The 17,325-nt window shown below is 42.6% G+C and overlaps 1 protein-coding gene across 1 annotated transcript in view; it reads right to left on the bottom strand.

Moving 5' to 3' along the window:
- The window catches only part of pard3aa (par-3 family cell polarity regulator alpha, a), a 429,242-nt gene that overhangs the window by 11,797 nt on the left and 400,120 nt on the right, over window positions 1–17,325 (bottom strand). The window lies entirely within an intron of this gene.

Below are 17,325 nucleotides of genomic sequence, written 5' to 3'. Positions count from 1 at the left end.
CTCCGTAATTAGACCAAAGCAGAAGAATACACCTGGGCCTTTGTGAGCGGGAGCACTTTTCACACGAGGAGAAACTAACCATTAGGAGGATTTCTTTGTACAGTAGTAGGACAAACCACTTTGCGCAGGGGTGGCAAAGGTGGGGGGTCACGTGACACTGAAGTGGGGCTCTTTTGATCAAAAACAGGATTTTTTTAGTGAAATTAAGCCAAATATCAAAATACAGTCTCCAAACTAACATAATTAAATCAGATTAAGTTATTATTAATGCTTATTACATCTTACAGAAGGGGTTACAGAGTTGTGGTTGACTTATTTTCGGGGTCGTGGCCTGAAAATTTGCTACAGAGATTGGGATGTTAAATTATGGAAGATGTATCAGCAACCATAAGTTTCCAAATGCTTTATATAAACATTTAAACTCTTTATCACTTTATTTTGTATGGAATATACCAAGAAAGTAATCTTAGCAGTTTCAAGGACACTATCCCGAGCTCTGGGACGAGGGCTGGACCGTGAAATTTCATCATCCTTGTAAAAGTATCAACGGATCAGGCAAAAATGACTTGTTGTTGACCACCAATTCACTGCCTTAGCCCTTGTTAGTGGAGTGGCCAATGAAATTCAGGCCTCCCCCGGCCACCCCGAAAAACATTCCTCTGAATCAAACGTCAAAATATGACCTCATGAGCAAAATCCACCATGTTTGTTGGAAGCAGATAGCATTATGCATAGAATTACATTAGCAAAGACTTGTGGACCAACTCCTGGTTACTCTCTATGTACTATCACTAGGGCTAATTTCTTTCTATTGAATATTTTGGTTTGGTGAAAGCTTTATTTTTCATTTCTGTCTCCAATATGACCCAAAAAAAAACCTGTTCCACTACACTTTTGGTTCCGATCATTCGTCACTGGCTGCATACTCAACCCAGCAAAATCCAAGTACCCAACTCCCGTAGGCATTGTCTATGGTAGAAGCAAGACAACCTACTTTGAGGGTTAGGAGTGCAATGTTTCCACAACTAATCTATCCTTTATTCGTTTTTTGTACTTCTAACATGACATAATAATGAGCTCTGTGACTCTGTGACTGTTTTCACTTAAATTATAGCTAAGCCGGCGTTCAGGTTACCTTACAATAACTGCAGAGTCACCTGGGCGTGTCGTGTGTGTGTCGACATGGAAACATCCTCTCTCCCGGGGCTCCGCTCACGACTGCTAACGAGCTAACGGGCTAGCTGATGCGGCGACATGACAGGCTAATTACAGAGCGCTCATCGGTGGAGAAGGCCGACTGCTCTGTCACTTCTCATAAAGGCAGGACGAGACGGCCATGGGAAGGTAGAGCCTCGGGGATGGGGGCGAACTTTGAAGACTTTGCTTTCGGATCGCTGACAGCAAAGACGAGGAACTTGGACGTGGTTAGCCACAAGTGCTAAGCGTAGAACGTACGGGACGAAGGCAGGTGTGGGCAAGGTTTGGTGAGAAATCGCACATAAAGGTCTTCACCAAAGTCCGGACTTAACAAAACTTGGATTTAAAGATATATGATTTTTTTTTGTGCTGCTTCTTGATACTCTAATCTTTTTGATACCGGTACTCTTTTGAGGGCAAATATTGACCTATTTAAGGCCAAACCTATCTATGCCTGATATCTAGGCCTGATGGTACTTTGGAAGGTCGAATATTTCATGAGATTCTATGAGATTGATAGGGACAACTAAATCGAGCTGAAACTTTGGTGGTACCTACGCAAACCTACACCCACATCATAAATAAAGTGCACTAAAGAGTACCCTGCTATTAACTTGTGGTCTCTCTTCACCTCCCAATTGGTATGCCAGATGTGTTCCAATCAGCTGCAACAATACCGTATATTTTACTGTTGCATTTCAAAGGACGTGCTAACTTGGAATAAAGACTGGCCTAAATCGCTGTGAACCGGCCGGGCTTGTCGTACAAATGCGTTCCGTGTGCCTGTAAGACGGCTGTGTTTAATGACCGCTCTTGGCCCTTTATAGTCCGTCAAGTACTGCAAAAGGCCGTCAGCTCCAAAACGTCAACTTGGAGGCGTCCCGTGTGCCTGAAAATGGCCGCTTTCCTTCTTCCTCAGACAGCTGCAATAACACAGCCATTACAATTCACTCTCTCGCGTCCCTCTCTGCGCGGCCCGAGCCAAAAAGCTGAAAAACATAATCGGCGTACACGCGGGTGAGAAGAGTTGGCCTCATCTGTTTCAGGTTTACGCTGCAACAAAACATCCGCAAAAGCACGGTGTCGGATTAACTGTTGGGGAGAAACAGAAATGATTTTAGATGAACCCGATGTAACTATTAAAAAATGTAATAGTTAGTCACGCAAAGTGGACGCGCTGCTCCACTTAAGGATGTGCTCGTACCTCTGTTTATTTTGATGTTATGTTGACGTGAGAGATTTTTAGCTAGACCTCTCTCTTAACAACAGTTTTAAAGTTACAAAAGCTACACTTTATGACGTTTTGTCCACTTGGCCAACATTGCGTCACGATGGCCGGTTAGTAGCTCCTACAGACTCCTAACTTTCCAGTCTTGGACTTAATTTTTTAGGTTTTCAGAGGGATTTTTTCTTATTTGTGCCTGATTCATTGAGCTTTAACCCAAAAACCAAAGCAAAAATTGACTTTTCTTTTACAGATTATTTTCCACATGTAAATAGCTTAGTCAAGAAATGAACAACATCCATAATCTCATATGAAAACAATCTTTGTAACTAATGCATCAACAAAATAAGATTATACTTAAACCTGGCTCAATAGATTTTGTCAGTGAAAACATTTTCAAATAAAACAATTCCTTACACACCCTGATGAAGGCGCAAGCCGACACGCGTTGGTGTGCTTTTTAATGTCTCTGGCCCATTAATAAAGCCTTTTATACTATTGCAAAATATGAGTGCCTGGACCTGATCTTTCTCTCCACATCCCATTGCCTCCTTCCATGAGCACCATTTTTTGCCGGATACCAAGCTCCCTGTTCTAATTTCTACTAAAACAATTCCTTATTTCTATACGAAAACATCCAAAGACGTAGTACATTTTTACCCCCCCCGATGTTAAAGCAGCACTAAGTAACTCGTGCCCCTAGAGGCCATAAGCAGTACTGCAGATGTAGTAGCATATTGCGATTTTTTTACTTATTAATTGTCCATGAGAGTAAATACTACACTGACAGAAAAGTCAAAGGGAGAGAGGGATATTGTACATCCAATTACACAATGGAACTATTTTTTTTTTAACTCACACTTGGCTGTAAATGCTGTTAAAGTGGCGCTAGCCCGCAGTTAGCTTTGCCCGTTAGCCTGTTAGCTTCTTCTTCGTGATTCCATTAGTGTGTATTCGTTCAGAGTTTCAATTGTGGTTTTCTTGGCGGGACACTTGTATTACCTCCAGAGGGACAACGAAAAGGATTTATTAAGGTAAACAAGTGACTTGGTGTTGCTTTAAACTGTATTTACAGCCAAGTTTGAGTGAAAAAAATGACCTCCATTGTGTAATTGGGTTGTGGCACAATGTATAATATCTCTCTCTCCCTTTGTCTTTTCTGTCAGTATAGTATTTACTCTCACGGACAGTTAATAAGACAAAAATATGCAAGATGCTGCGACACCTGCAGTGGCGCTTATGGCCTCGAGGGGCATGAGTTACTTAATTCTGCTTTAATTTGTTTTCCCCTATTCACCTGAAGTGCTGTAGTGTCTCGCCTTCAGCCCCGATACTATTTTTTTTTAAAATAGAAAGTGTTTTATGGACACCAAAGTTAGAGGTCAGCGTTGTCTTTGACATTTCGTCCGCCATGCCAAGGTATGAATGTGGCGTGTGAGTGAGTGGTTGATGCTCTGCCCCAGGGCCGTGGTGAGTTATTCACATATTATTGTTCCTGGACCTATTATGTACTCAAGGTTTTGTAGATTTTGGAGATTTTTTAGGCTTATCTGAGCAAAAACCTTTCCCATTTCCATTTTGTTCTGTGAGACGTCAAAACTTTCAACCTAAACATCTCAGAACAACTCAACGCAGAGAGAACCTTATAATTCCGAGGGGACGCTTTGTTTAGTGTTAGCTATATCTCCAATGATATCATATATATTACAAACCTTCTGCCTTATTCAGGGGTCAACATTACCAAAAAGGCACAATGGTCAAAATAATCCGGGAAAAAATGACTCCTAAAAAGTGCACATTTCGCAGAATATGTCTCATTTCTCTTTCTTCAAACTGAAAAATACAAACGCTGCGGTGGCTTTCGAAGGTGCCGCACGCCAGAAGTAAATAGCCAGGAAAGAGAAATCCGTCAGTGTAATGGCATTATCCAAGAAGAGGGAATCCGATTATACAGCGAGGCAAGGAACAGCGTACAACATGACATTTGTCCAAAAATTGAATCTACATGACATCCGGGTTGGTTTCTATCCAATAAGGTAAAGAATGATGTCAGCATATACATGTGTCTATGGTACTCCTCGTGGTATAGGTTTTTTTTTTCATTCTCCACCTGTGAAAACAAAAGTACGGCGAGCCAGAAGGGACGTAATTAGGACAATTATTTGCAACTATCAAGAAAGAAAGAAAAAAAAAAAAAACAGGGCAGGAAGCAGCTGTGGGTGGAAAATACAATGCAAGTCTGATTTGAGCTCGTGCAGGGAAAATCAAGGGAAATCACCGTATAAGGATGTGCTGACCAAACAGGCACACGTTCTCCCCGCTCGTCGCGATATTGGCATTTTGAACAATATCGATGAACTATATCATCACAATAATCATTCAGCTATTTCTTATGGTGAATTTCTGCTTTTTGTTGGGCATATTTTTGCTTTGCTTGACACAGACTAGGGTTCAATGTGCTCAGGTGTTTGGTCCACAATGGAAACAAAAACAAATACATGTATAAATTTGAATTGAAAAATATAATAAGTTATTATTATAGAGGGACTATAAGCCGCAGGAGATGGAGACTTCTGTATTATTGCCTAAACGGGCAGCCTTGGACAAAATGGAGGTTAGAGCAGAGTATTACCCCGAGCAGCTAAAACACACACTCTGAAGGCTCTGCAGACAGTTCAGAGACGGTGTGGTATAAAAAATCTTTAAAGGTGAGTGAATCTCTGTGTCAGACAAATGAGGGCAGGTGCTCTTCAGGGATCTGGTACTAATATTAGACTTAAATACAAAGGAGAGGATCCAAAGAACTCTGACTTACAGTAAAAGTCTTTATTTAATACATGGACAGGCCAGCGCGTTTCACCTAAAGGTGGCATTGAATGGTAAAAATGTCACGCGAGGAGGTCACCTGATCTCAGAGTGACCACCCTCTACATGGGGTCCCCAAACTAAATCACCTCGAGGTCCGCAAACTTTTCTTTTGTAACTTTCGACATATGTCCAGGGTCTGGACATACGCAGTCATTGCTCTTGAAAATGTTAAAACATGAGTACAGGTTGTCTATAAACAAAGCAGAACTGATTCATGTTTCACTGTTATTCAAATTGTTTAGATATTTTTTAATTCAGCCGTTTTATTAAGTATAATGAGAGGATGAAAAGGCTTTGGGGTCCGGACTAAAGCCTCTGGAGGTCCGGATCTGGACCCAGGTCCGCCAGTTGGGGACCCCTGCTCTACAACATTGCATCAAGACATGAAATACAATAGAAAACAAAATACAATCAAACACATACAAGCTTTCATTTTGAGCTAACGGCATGCTAATGAAAGGATGGCGCTCTGATAAATGCAATTCGAGCGCAAAACTGCTCAGAATTGTCGTTAAATTTCTGTGTTCTGCTATTCTACACCCAGTATGTTGTTGAAGGGAAATTAAAAACTTCAAAAGTAAATTTTACATGATGCCGTATGTCTCCTTTCAGACTGAATTCCACCACAAATAGGGACTACACAAACTGCGCAAACACAAAAACAGAATATACTCCTGTTTAGGGAGGAAGTAGCGCTGTAAAAGAGTTTGCCCCGTTATATCCGAGAGTTCTACGCGGTGCACAATTAGTCATATGGCAGGCATTTGCTCCTCCGGGTGGGCACAGGAGGAGGAGGCGAGCTCGCCAAAAGCCCTGATGGGCCGGACGGCTCCTGCGCCGACCCAATTCCGCTGCTTTATTAAATAGCTCTGGTCCATTTGCTGTGTGTAGCTCGGGGCGTGGGGGAGTGTGTGCATCCTACCGCTGCTACGAGTGTGGTCTCTACTCCCCCCTCTCCCCCCTGCTCCCAAGGCTCAGGCAGGGAAAACCAGGCTAAATGGAGGCGCTTATGACCGTATCTCTTCGGGACATCGGCAAAATGGGTCCGTTTTATTTATGTGGCGGATGAAACATTTGGGGGGAAACGCGGTGACATGACCTTTTGAAAATCTGCGCGCCACTTCATTCACACTTCCCATTGACTCTTGCCCGGTTGTCCAATAGCGCGCGTGTATAGCGGGATTTGCACATTATCGCACCGTGGCCGGCGGCTTTCATTCTGATTGATTTGGACACGACAGCGCTCTCTCATCTGCCGCTCAATCATTCCCGAGCGCGCCCCCCGTTTTAACGATCCCGTCTTCGCTGCGGCCCATAATCATTCGCTCGTAAACATATCGGGAGAGGCAAAACGCGCTCACGAGTCGGTGTCCATTATAATGCACAAGTCACTTCCGTTTCTGCATAAGGGCAGAGCGTGGATCAGTGACGCTGCTGGTTTCTTAAAAAGGCCTCTCTCGGTTCTACCTTTTGGAACCACCACCCTCTGTCTCGATGGCAGGTACTGGAAGTGGTGGTTCAAGGGGTGCAGATGGAGCTACGGGCTAGATACTTATTGAGTATAGGGCCGGGGGCAAGGTGCAATGGTTACTGCACTTTAAAGCCTTTTGGGGATAATGCAATCTTCCTTCCTTGTGCTGCAATATCTTTTTTTTTTCTCTGTGATGTGCAGCTCTTGGCTTGCTTAATACTGATGTAAACTGCGAGGATGTGAGAGATGTAAGCTCTGATAGTAATGTTTTTGTGTTGTTGCCCGTGAATTTCACCTCCGTGGAGACGATAGAGGCTTATCTTATCTTACTGATGGGAGTGTGGCTGCCAATCTGCGCCAACGGCCTCTCCCACTACCAACCATTCACTCCAGGGCACGTGAAGTGTCTTTCCCAGGGGTCTCGACGAAATAGCAATGTGCACCTGTAGGAGCCGTGATTGAAAATGAGACCTCCTTGCTCCGAGGAGAGAGAACTAAACCATCTCCAAAGTTTGGAACAAAACATCCTGAGTTCCACACTCAAATTGCCTTCAATGAAGTGGATCTCGAATGTTTGACATGTTCAACTTCTGCTTCCTTCTGATTTGGAAGATTTTTACAATATCAAAAGCCACAAATGCATAATATTCACTAGTTCTATGTTTTCTGTATACACTGGTTGCACCATAACCTTGCACACCTGCACCTCTCTCTTCAAACACCCTCCTCGGTGAACTCTCGGGGCGGTTGGCAAAGCAGCTAATGATTTAAGCCCTCCACTTGTGTTTCTGTTTATCCTCAGCCGTAGCTTGGTAGCCGCTGATAGCTCCCGAATATAATCGCAGAGAATTCACATAAATAAGGCGTTTTACAAGCTTCCGTTGATGTGCGCGCCCCGGCATACCAGCGCGGTGCTTTCGGCTTGGCCCGGGCCCGCGAATTGATTTTATTAGCGCGGAAGGCGAGGGAACAAAAACATCTGGAAATCCCCAACTCTCCGAGAGCTGAGCTGAGGGGCAGGAGCGGACACGCCAAGCTTTGGAGGCGTGCAGAGGAGCTAAAGGGGCCACATTAGGCTGCATCGACTGGCTTTTAAGGGGAGACACTGCGGGAAGAACTCATTTAGTGGGGGGCTATTTTGTTCTTGACACACAAAACAGTCATGTGGGAACAGAGAAATATCTTGAACAAAAAGCTGTTTTATGATGGAACTTGGAATTTCAAAGGGTGTTCTCTTAAACACCCTTTGAAATTCCAAAGGGTGTTTGCAGAGGGAAGCCATGCTTCCCTCTGCTCTGAATTGAGCAGAGGGAAGCATGGCTGCCGAGGCGCACATCTCGGCAGGTGCTGAGCGCACGACGCTAAGACCTTTCAAACAACTGCAAAAAGGCGGGTCAGCAGTCTTCTACATAACTGCAATATTTGTGATATTGATGAGACATCAATACACTAAAAGAAACAACGACAACGACTGCTGCTTTTTGGTGTCCAAAAGCCAACATATTATCTACTCCAAGCTTCTGCGCAATGGGTATGCTACTGTAGCCCCAATTACACACGAGAAGAAGTGCGCAAATATGCCGAAAATGAGACTATTGCAGATGGTTATTGTACTGTTACTTGCCGGCGACATAGAGCTGAATCCTGGACCCCAATCTATGGGATCAAATACAGCAGAACCGGCTGAGGAAAGTACTTTGAATGCCATCCAGGACGTCAACAGCACCTTGAGCCTTGCCCACTCACCGGGGTGGTTTGGGTTTTCCCCTGCGGTGTGTTTCTGCTCCGGTGTTGGAGATGCTACGGCGGCTGGGTTTCCTGATCCAGGGTTGGCGGTGTCTGGGCCTAGTTCCCGTACAGGCTCAGTTGCGGGTGGCTTCGGCTTGGACGAGGATCTGGTCCCAGTTCTGGGCGCTGTCTCTGCGGGCTGTCGAGGGCGCATCAGCGTGTCCGTGGACGCTGGTGATGTCGGGTCCTCCGGTGCTACCGGTGGCACGGCGTCGGCTAAGCTACCATCGGGCACAGGTGCTATGCCTGAGACGAGTCCACTGCGCGCTAATGTGGCGGCTCAGTGGTCAACCGACGGGGCAGTGGACACAGGTGATCTCCCCAGCAGCAGAGATGCGACTCTCCAGCCACAGCATACGTCCAAGCAGCCGCGCAGGCAACGCAGACCAACGCAGCAAAAACACAGGTACTTCCAAACTGTTAACCACGCTAAAGTGATATGGGATCGCGACTGTAAACGGAAAGGAATTCTTGGGGGCCACCTTAACATAAGGAGCCTCGTCTCAAAGCGAGAGCAAATTGAACACTTGCTGACAGACTCAAACTTGGATTATCTGGCTCTGACTGAAACATGGCTAAACTCCAACATCCCTACTCAAATGATTGAAATCCCAAAATATGCTTGTTTTCGCAAAGACAGACAAACAGGAAAAGGAGGAGGTGTTTTAATGTATGTTAAGAAAACCTTTACATGCACTGAAGTCAATGTGAACACTTGCAACCTAGAATGTCTAGTTTTAAAAATTGTTTTATCACCAAGAATGAATTTTAAAGTTGTTATTTTATATAACCCACCATCTTTTAATGTGTCTTTTTATTGTAACTTGGATAACATGCTTAAACTGTTAAAAGGTGATAGTGAAATAATTGTGCTCGGAGATTTCAACATTAATTGGTTAGATAAACATGGAAAACAAAAACTAAAAGCAATAACATCAAAATATAAATTCCATCAATTAACAGAGGGCCCAACAAGACTAACGAAAACAAGTAAAACTCAAATAGACCTTATGTTTACAAAAAAGCCAGAACGAGTGATGAAAACCTATAATCTTGTTACTGGTTTGTCTGACCACAATTTGACACTAATATCAAGGAAACTGACTAAGAAACGGCTGCAGTATCTTACTCAAAATTCAGCTTCTAAAATAACAAAAGGAATCAGGAAAAATGATATGCCTCATCTCGACAATGATGTGCGCAATATTAATTGGGAGCCAGCACTTGAAACACATGATTTAAACAATTATTGCGATATGTTGACAAGTAATGTAGCACAAGTAATTCAAAAGTATACAAAGCCCATTAAAATGAGGAAAAAACGTCAGGCATTACCATGGATTACTAGCAAATTATGTCAATTAATGAAACAAAGAGATCTCGCTCGTAAAAAAGAAATCGCAACAAAACGAAACACAGATAACGAAATTTTTAAAAGCCTTAGAAATAAAGTGGTAAGTGAGATGCGAAAAGCTAAAACTGCATACTTTGTGCATTTGATGGAAGAATCCAAAGGAAACAGTGTTTGTCTCTGGAGACATATACATAGACTGACTAAAAATGATTCCAAACAAGAAGCCAGATCCATAACACAACTAAATATCGATGGCAGACTGATAACTGACCATATGCAAATGGCTTCTTTGCTTAACACCTATTTTGTGACATCAGTGGAACAAATAGCAGCATCTTTTAAACCAATAAAACTCAATGAAAAAACAATAAGCCCATGGGAAAATGCATTTTCTATTGCACAAACAAATGAGGCTTCTATTAAACAAATTATCAGTCATCTTAAACCGTCTAAAGCCAAGGATGTATTCGGATTAGATTCTAACTTTGTCAGAAAGCACAGAGATTCTTTATCTGGCCCCTTGACCCATCTGGTAAACCTGTCAATCACTAGTGAGAAATTTCCACAGAAATTAAAACAAGGTCTTATCAGCCCAATTTTTAAAGCTGGAGATCCTGATCAAGCGTGCAATTACAGGCCGATTTCAATTCTTCCAATTTTCTCCAAAGTAATAGAAAAAACTGTTTCAAATCAATTAAACGATTATCTCGAATATAATAATGTTCTTCATTCAAAACAGTTTGGCTTTAGGCCAAAATATTCAACAGAAATAGCAACCTGCTACTTAATAGATACCATTAAAAAAGATCTGGACAGAGGGAATGTGGTCGGTGCAGTGTTCTTAGACCTTCGTAAGGCCTTTGACACTGTCAACCACCTTGTCCTCATGCATAAATTAAAGCAGTTTAATTTTTCAGAACAAACTCTGAGCTGGTTTACATCATATCTGGATTCCAGGACACAGAGTGTGAAAATCAGTGGCACTATATCTGGAAGTCAGGAATACAAAATGGGGATACCGCAAGGTTCCATCCTGGGTCCCATCTTATTCTGTCTTTATATTAATGACCTTCCAGACATTTGTACTGAGGCTGAGTGCCAGCTGTATGCTGATGACACTGTCATCTATGTCTCAGCAAAAACTCCACAGAAAGCTGCAGAGCTGTTAAACAGACAAATGATCAGGGTCTCCCAGTGGCTGGAGGATAATTGTTTGTCTTTAAATTGTTCTAAAACAGTGTCTATGTGCTTTTCATTGAGACAAAGGTCTATGGACAGCTTTCAGATACAAATAAATAACAAAAGTATTGAAAGAGTAGATGAATTCAAATATCTTGGAATAGTTGTAGACTCCCATCTTAAATTCGGAGCTCATGTAAAGAAAATAACTAAGACTATTAGGATTAATTTGAATTGTTTTCGTTTAATAAGATCTTGCCTGTCAATCAGTGCAGCCAAGTTGTACTTTCACGCAATGATCCTGTCTCATTTTTCATACTGTCTCACTGTGTGGGGCCAAGCTAACCAGTCCACTATGAAAGGTGTGATCTCTCTGTACAAACAAGCTTTGAAAGTGCTTGACAAAAAGCCCATGATGTGGCACTATTGCAGAATTCAAGAGAAGCATAATCTTTTAAGTTTTGAAAATTTTAAGAAATACTCTTTTGTTAAATTTGTTTTTAAATGTGTCAAAAACCTCGCTCCCGATATCGCTGCAGGAATGATTGAAACATGTGCAGCTCACGGGATCGTCACAAGGGGCGCTGTCAGTGGAGACTGCAGACCAGCCAAATGCAAAACAGCTCTTGGACAGACGGCGTTCGCGGTACAAGGGCCACAGATCTGGAACACTTTACCTGCTGATCTGAAAACTTTAACAGACCTGAGCGAGTTTAAAAGTAAAGTTAAACAGTGGCTCAAACTGAATCAAACTTGTGGACACAACAGAAGTTTATAATATTTTATTGCAAACTTTTTCTAAATTGTATTATTTGTAATGTAATTTTGTACTGTATTATTTGTAATGATTTATGTAAATGTTAATATTTTATGTCTTAGGGACCAGGTCTGCGAACTAGCTTTTAGCTATACGGCCTATGAGCATGGCATCGGTTATTGTAACAATGCTTCTTGTTCTGTCCCTATCAAATAAACATATAAATAAATAAAATAAAATGTTCCATCCCTAGTTAATTTCTCCACTCAAACTGTCCTCATTATAAACCCACAGTGGACATATCATGCATGTGGGACATTCCTTTGGGTGCATCGTGTTGATATTTTAGGATTAGTCTCTGTGAGGACAAGACGACTGTGGCGATGAAACATAGTAACCAATAGCCCAGCTATCACAAGTTATATTTAGTCTGGCGACCACCAATTAATTTTCTCGTAGGAGAGGTGTGGTTTACGATTGTCCATTGCCGTTTATTGGATGCTATGAATGTCTATCACATGTATCTGCACGTAGCCATAGCCAATCGTATCAGTTGTATCCGATGATGTACCTGCTGTAAACTTTCAAACTAAACTATTTAGAACATAGTCTAAAGCTTGATCGAAATGTGGCATTGCGTCTGCTCCTGTCATGTTGTATCTGTGAATAAACTTTTTTTCAGCATGTCATCTTGCCGTCCCTCCTCGTTCTGTGATTGGTTCCCAAATCCATACGAAGATTTCGGCCATGGTCCCCAGGCTGAAATGATTCGAGCGCACACAGCATCATGGGTATTCCCAGGCTAAGTAGCCAAGGCTGTTGAGTAGGTTTTCAAAGATTGAACAGGTTAGCACCTTCGTGGTGCCGTGATGAACACACTTCAAGTGCTCAGTACTAATCTGGGCTTTATACATTCGCAATGCAATGTGACACTCTCATATTTGGTTGGTTGTCTTGAAACTGTGGCATTGTTTCAATGAGCCTCTGTGATGTCCAAAGATCCAGTATTGCATTCAATTTTCTCCAAGATCTTGTACTGATGATCAGAGAGTGTGAACACTGTGCCAAGTCTTCACATTCCAGAGATTCTCAATGGGGTTAAGATCTGGACTCTGTAGTGGCCAATCCATCTCTTGCTCTCTGAACCACTCTTTCACAATGTGGACTGGACGAATCCTGACATTGTCATCTTGGAATATGGCCGTGCTATCAGGGCATAAGAAGAAATCTACTGATGGAATAACCTGCTTATTCAGGATGTGCCTTTGGGCATCCTTTGCTGAACCTCTATCTGACCAACTGCTGCAACCCCAGATGTAACCCCAGAGTTAGTTACAACCAGATGGACCCTTTTTTTCCATCAGACAGTATAATATAAAGTTGATTTTGCAATACATATGTCCCCTTTAAGTTTGAATACCAATCATTTCTTTCCATTCGTCTTACCTCCGCGTTCTTTTCAGGCATGAAGTTTCTCTCAAGAAAACGATTTGAAGAAGTTACACTGTTTTCACGTAGGTTCGGACAGATTCACGAGGTGTTCAGATCAAATTACCTCCATGTACGACCATTCTCTCACACCAGCGGCATGCATTTCCCCAGCAAACACTATCCATATCAAAAGAATCCAATACGATCCCCGTCTTTAATCTCCCCCCATTTCCTCGCCGTCTTCTCCAAACTGTCTGCTCAGCACTAAACCCGTCTCCGCTGTATCCTTTCGCTCCTAATTGGTTGTGATTGTTGACACGGCTGCGCAACACCCCCTCCATTCTCCTCCCGCCGCTAATAAGATATCGGCCCGGCCCGCCACATCGAAGCCCGTTTTATTCCCAGCCTTTCCTTTCATGTCGCCGTCTGATCCACAATGGCGGCACTTGTTAGCAGACGGTTGTATGCTATCTGTCCGCAGTGATTAGAGGGACATGAAATACAGGCTTACTGGTGTGTAGCAGCAAATTGATAGAGCTTTTTTTTTCTTCTTCATAATAATGGAGGAGTCAGACAGCGCGTTGTACTAGCGCTTAGCCTTGACCCTGTTTTTTTTCATGCTGAAGATGCGAGTTAGTCCCGTTACTGTCGACTCAAAGGCAGTTTGTTTGACGCTCCTGGTGGTTCGTAAAAGGCGCTAGATCGACGATTAAACCTCAAGTTGCTCAGAACCTGCAACATAGAAACTCAATCCAGGACCTTTGCGTATCCCTCAGCCACCATCCAACACCGCCAAAAGTCTATAGTGTCATAGGGCGTACAGTGAGGGAGATATCAACCAGAATCTGATATTTGTGAATTCAATCTCGCTCCGACAAACTTTGGCCGTCGCTACGATTCAGTCTTTCACGGCGGAGACGATTGCAGGTTCACGGTTGTTCACCCCACACGCCATGCAGTGTGACATCCCAGAGAAAAGTAGAAGCACTTTCCGACAACCTTCTGCCAGCTTGGCCACAACATCGGCATTTTCCTCCTAAAGCGCCACTGCTGGATCCTTTCCAGGGCTTGTAAAAAGGATAACCTCCCCCCCCCCAACCCGCGCTCTTCTCGGATCAGATCGCGCCGCGAGTGTACTAACTGGAAAAGGCTCCAGAAGACACTGAAAAAGGCCCGGCCCATTAAGGCGCAATCCCGACTTAGTCAAGGCCGCGTTGTAATGGCTTCCACGCGGTTACGAGCCAGGACGGGAGCAGCTGCCAGCTTCTCACAGCATCGCGTTGCACTTTACGGCGCAGTAAAACAAACAGCACTGAAAGTGGGCATGTTTCGCCGCGTAGTCGCACGTTGCACAGGGGGATGAAGGGGGAAGTCGGCGGTCTGGGCGGGGCAAGAGGCTGTACTGATGACGCAACAATGGATACAAAGAGCATGTGTAGGGTATGTAGAATTTTAGTTTGAAATATTTCATAAAAGTGTTGCTTTACAATTTCATGCGTTTCTCGATTGCACTTGACTTTACTGCACCTGCTAATAGGATGGAGCTAGCATGGAAACTACGGATAACAAGAGGTAATGTACTTTGCAGTCTTGTTTCCATATCATTTTGAAAAAAGTGCTGTTTCCTGGTCGATTATAGTCTTTACTATTGAGGGCAAGGATCAGGATTAATCATATTATGTTGAAAGAAAGGAGTGTGAGGCCTGTATTCTGTTGGCCGCATCCAAGGAGCTTTGTCATGGCAGAGGTGATGTGGTAGCAGTGCTTCTCAAATGGCTGTGATTAAATGTACATTGTGTTTCAATCCTGTACTTGATTACGAATCCCATTCATGAGTTCCTAGCCACACAACTCCTTGGATGAGGGGTGAAATGTTGGCATCTTTATAAATGTAAGTCCATTTGTTTTGTTTACAGGAGAAAGTGGCAGGTAAAAACATAGATTTTTCACGGGGTGGTCAGTGTTGAGATTTTTTAGCTAGTTCTGTCCCTTAAAGTTGCATTATGGAACTTTTTATGTGGGGTATTTGACCTTTTCGTAACCCAGCGGATGTATAAGTGATTAGCGTGGCACCTTTACTTTCCATCACAGTGGCTCCAGGATCAATTGTTTTCAGAGTTTCTGGTAGGTGTTTACGGCTCACCAGAAAACATGAAAAACAATTGATCCTGGAGCGTTACTTTACTGGTTGACAGTAAAGTAAAGGTGTCATACTCACTCATACTGCCATTGGGTCACAAAAAGGTCAACTGACTCTGTACATAACTTCAAATCATAACAACGCCGCCCAAGAAGTGACTTCCTGTTTCGATCCAGCACGGAAAAATAAAAGCACACAGCTCGTCTCATTGATTGGTTAAGCAGGTACTTGCTACATTACACGAATATAATTAAATACACACATTTTAAGTGTTTTGTCTGTAAACAGTTAGGCAGAAAGAAAGTTGAACCAATGAACTGCTGAGCTAATGAATAAGATGGTTCTTTTATTTTGGTGTGCTGGATCGAAACACAAAATCACTTCTTGGGCGGGGTTGTTATGATTTGAAGTTATGCATAGTCAATTACGAGCAAATATCAATTATTTTTTTCCCGTATAAAAAGTTCCATAAAGAACCTTTAACACCTTAATTTTCATGTCAGAGTAATAAGAACGTTTTATCTGCTAGCGCGCCAAAGATTTCCAGGAAGTAATTACAATATTGCGGCGGTTTCCCATGCGTACATTCAAATATTGGTACGTGTTTGGTATAGTGGAGGTGGATGTGCAGATATTACATAACTTAAGGCCCATGTTCTTTACACTCTACTTTAGTAGTTCCTACAAACTCCGAACTTTCCAGTCATGAAGGTTTTTTCAAAGGGATTTTTAAATGTCTAATTCCGAGCTTGATTTAAGAAGCTTTGAACTGAAAAACAAGATATTTTTCCTTTTACGCCTTAATAGCATATTTAAATACTAAATATGATCTAAATTCCCCTGCTGTAAAATAAACATTCGCCAAGTCGAAGTATAATGATGCTTATAACATTGTGAAGAGAAGGCTGCGTCAACACAATGATGTAATTGGACACGACCATGTGCCAGCTCTTGACACATTGACCTGTAATTGTGAAAATAACTAGTTCTGAGCCATAATCAACCACCCTTTATTTCGAAAAGGCCTGACATCATTCTATGAAAAACATAACGTCTGACCTTTGACGTCGGCTTTATCCAAGAACGCGCAACCCCATGAGAGGCAAGACGTCGAGCAACACTTTTCCTCCGACTTCCCTCAAAACTTTCCGCGCTCAGGCGGGACCCAGCTGTGCGTTTGAACGAACAAAAGGATTAGCTTGATTGCATTTTTTCCAATTATGAGCGGAAAATCCCATTGTTGGCGCGGAAGATCAATCAAGGACCTGCTCGGGCAAATTTAAAAGTAATGCTTTTTAATTTCACAATCCCTTTAATCGCGTCCTAATGCAAATTAAAACATGGCTGCCCGCTTTTTCTTTTTTTTCCCTTTTTGATACAGTTGGCATGGGGTGAATAAGTAGGCCATGTTTCCAGGACAGTGCTCGTGGAGGGAAATGGGCAATTAGTTCCAGGTAACTCATATTTAACAAAGGCACAAACTAGAGATGCAGTGGAGGAGGACTGAATGGTTACACAAATACAAATGCCAGTGTTGGACATCATATATGGCCTAATCGGGTAGATTTGACGTTTTTCTCCATTAAATCTGATTAATTACATAAGGTTTAAAGTGATTCAAAATATGAAACGACATGAATCACACTTTACTTTAACGGCACAGACTCTTTTTCAGTTTCCTTTTTCCTTGCAAGGCGTTGCTTAGGGACGAACAAGTCGCAAATCCAAAAACTATTTTATTGTCAAACTTGTTTATTCACACAGTTAAGCCGACATGAACTTATTTAAAAAGATAACTCTCCAAAATAAATCAAACCACTGTTGTCTCTGAAGTGTTTGACACACAGTCCTCACATCTCCACGGAAATAAGTTCAAATGTAGGAAAATACGAAGACGCCTATGTACTTTGAAAAA

Source organism: Gobius niger, assembly GCF_951799975.1.
Source record: "Gobius niger genome assembly, chromosome: 18".
NCBI classification, from domain to species: Eukaryota; Metazoa; Chordata; class Actinopteri; order Gobiiformes; family Gobiidae; genus Gobius; species Gobius niger.
The sequence above is the reverse complement of the archived record's forward strand: the minus strand, read 5'-3'. Positions and strand labels throughout refer to the sequence as shown.